The sequence below is a fragment of the Hipposideros armiger genome, unplaced genomic scaffold (genome assembly GCF_001890085.2).
Source record: "Hipposideros armiger isolate ML-2016 unplaced genomic scaffold, ASM189008v1 scaffold_1218, whole genome shotgun sequence".
Lineage (NCBI taxonomy): Eukaryota > Metazoa > Chordata > Mammalia > Chiroptera > Hipposideridae > Hipposideros > Hipposideros armiger.
This window is the reverse complement of record NW_017732568.1, coordinates 162,881-166,064: the sequence shown is the minus strand read 5'-3', so window position 1 is coordinate 166,064 and position 3,184 is coordinate 162,881.

Here is a 3,184-nt window from a genome sequence, read left to right as displayed (position 1 = left end):
CTGTCATTAAATTTCATGACCTTGGACATGACATTCAACATATCCAAATACCAGTATTGCTAATTATCTTCAAGGCTCGTTCCATAATTGGAATTCAGTAAGTATTTACTACACAACTACTATCACTGGGCACTTTCCCAGGTGCTTGGGATCCATCTGGAAAAAACACATGAGACCTCTGCTCTCATGGGTTTACCTTTTAGAAGGGGAGGGGGGGGAGAGAGAGAGAGAGAGAAAGAGAGAGAGAGAGGGAGAGAGAGAATAAAGGGGTAGGAGGAAAAGAGGGAGAGACAGAGAAAATAAACAATGTATGTAATAAATAAGTAAATGATATAATAATATTGGAACAGAGATCTAATATCATCTAAATTCCTTCTATAAAGGGCCAGTGAATAAATATTTTAGACTTTTGGGGTCTTGTAGTCTGTCTCTGCAACTCTTCCTTATAGCAGAAGCAGCCACAGGTGAGCATAAGCAGGGTGGCTGTGTTGGCCCCAGGCTGTGCTTCGCCAGCCTCTGTATCTGAAGATGGAAGCATGAATAGAACAGTGGTTCACATGCTATCTGTAGTGATGGGGTAGCATTATTTTCCCCCAAAAGCCTTAACAGACTAATAATTTTATAAAATACAATAAAGTGAGTTACTAAAAAATAAAATGAAAAGGCATACAAAATACAGACCCTGTTGTTTCACCATTAGGTTCAGCAGACATGCAAATGCTCTGTAAAATTCCTGTACAAAAGCTGCCCCGTGCGCCTTCCTCCTTGCTCAGTGTTCTTTTCTCTCCCACTTTCATCTCTTTCTTTCTCCTTCCCGCATTTCTTTCCTCTACCCCTTCCTTTCTCTTGCCCCTTTCTCCTCATCTTTCCCTTCATTGGGTCAGAGCTTTTGGATTAAACCTGGCAGGGAGAAGCTGCTGGCTTGTGGACTATCTTTTAGCCAGCTTAGCTGAGAGACTGGTTATACAGGTAACAATGTACCAATAAATAAGCCCATTGAGGATGATGAGAGTCCACACTGTTGGAAAAGGAAATTACATGTATGGAAGGAGGAATGGTTAAAAATAAAACCTATGCTGTTGTATTGGAATTGGAGATACTGTTGTAAATGCATGGTCTTTATAGATATATATTGAATATATATTATATTTAATATGTATATTAATAATAATATGGTGAATATATATATATATATAATGAATGCATATATTTCCTAGCTTTACCTATGCTGGAAGGGCCTGGAAACAATGATACTTTGGTAATAATAAGCACATCTAGTGTTCAAAGTTTGGGTTCTAAATGTTACACTCCACTTAGTGGAACCAGGGCTCTTTGGAAAAATGGCTGACTGTAGGTTTGGGCAGAGAAAATACAAAATGAACCTGGAGGAATTTATCTTGTTCCAGAAAGTACAGATGTGATGAACATATGATGTGGATATGTTAAACCAACATAGAAACAAGTTTGAAGTCACTCTCTCTGGCCAAATGACACATTTGAGCATCACAATAAATAATGATAGTTTATAACCTTTGAGAAAAGCAGGAATCATGATTTAATATTGATATCAATGAATAAAAGAGAGAAGGGGAAGGTCTACCTTCTCATAGAAGTCACTAAATTTCTCCCCACAAAACACCCATTAATTACTTATCAATTAATGAGTATAAGATATTTATTAGCTAATTTTGCAAGGGAGAAATCTGGCAGATGCCATCTTAACTAGTAATAAAACTAGCATCACTATAACAGGACAAATGGAGGCTGAGTGCCCCCAGATATGGCACCTGGAGAAGAGCACAGTGCTACTTCCTTGGGATTCTTGCACCAGATGCACAAACAACATGCACACTTCAGAAAAATACAAATCAAGGAAAATATTTACCTACTACAGATCTGTACTTTCCAAAAATGTCAAGATCAAGAAAAGCTGAGAAAGGGTTGGTGGATTGGGGGAGAGGAGTTGTCACTTTGAGGGGTAAAAAGTATAACTATTACACTGTGTTGTACACCTGAAACTAATTAAAAACAAAACAAAACAAAACAAAAAAAAGAAAAGCTGAGAAACTGTTTCTGATTAAAGGGGACGAGACATGGGAAACTACATGCAGTGTGTGGTCCTCGATTGGATTCTGGAACTGGAAAGGACATTATTGGGACAACCAGAGAAATTTGAAAAGGATTGGAGATTCAATGGGACTCTCCATTGATCAATGTAAATTTAGATCAATGTAAATTTCTTGATTTTGATGATTGTACTATGGTTCTATATAAAAACGTGCTTGTTTTTAGGGAATACACAATAAAGTAATAAGAAGTAATAGAGCATCATACCTGAAACTTATTATCAGGTGGTTCACGAACACACACATGCCCATATAACACACACACACACACACACACAGATTGTTAAGGCAGTGTGATAAAATGTAACAATTAGAGAGTTTAGGTAAAGAGTATATGGAAGTTCTTTGTTTTATTTTTGTAACTTTTCTGTAAATTTGCAATTATTTCAAAATAAAAAGTTAAAAATCTGCAAGAAAAGTTTCTAAATGTTTACTCTGGGTTTCTGTTCTTGTTTTGCCAGGGTGGGTAGCCTGTTTGTGGAGAGGAATTTTGAATAACATTGATCCAGCAAAACAATTAGTGAATTGAATCTTCCTGCTTCTCTTACCTTGGCTCATGTGTAGCCAGGAGCACCAGGTACCAATGCTACCTGTGTCCTAATGTATCAGTGCTTTGTACTGAAGTGAAAGAAAGAACAGTTGTTCTCTATAATTTAAATACTGCAGCTGGAGAAATTCCCATTAAATATTTTTATCAAGACAAATAAGCATTAAAGTCATTTCCTCAAGAGGAGTCCCTTACTTACTTCTTAAGGCATTCTGCATTACCTATCAACACCAATGGGAGATGTTTTTTGGAGGTAGGAAAAACTAGCATCAGGGAACCCTGGTGTAGAAATCTGATGAACCAAGTGCCACTGGGTGGTGGGACCCGAGCGAATCAGGCACCTTCTCACCAAAGGCAAAAGGCCATTTGGCAAAGAAGTAACCTATTGTTTGAGTTGTCTGGACATCCCTTTTGTTTTATTACCTGCAAGCAATTTTAACTATTTTGTGGTGCTAAATATGGTATCCTTCTTATTACATTCTTTAGAAGGCAGCTTTGCGTTATGCAGGAA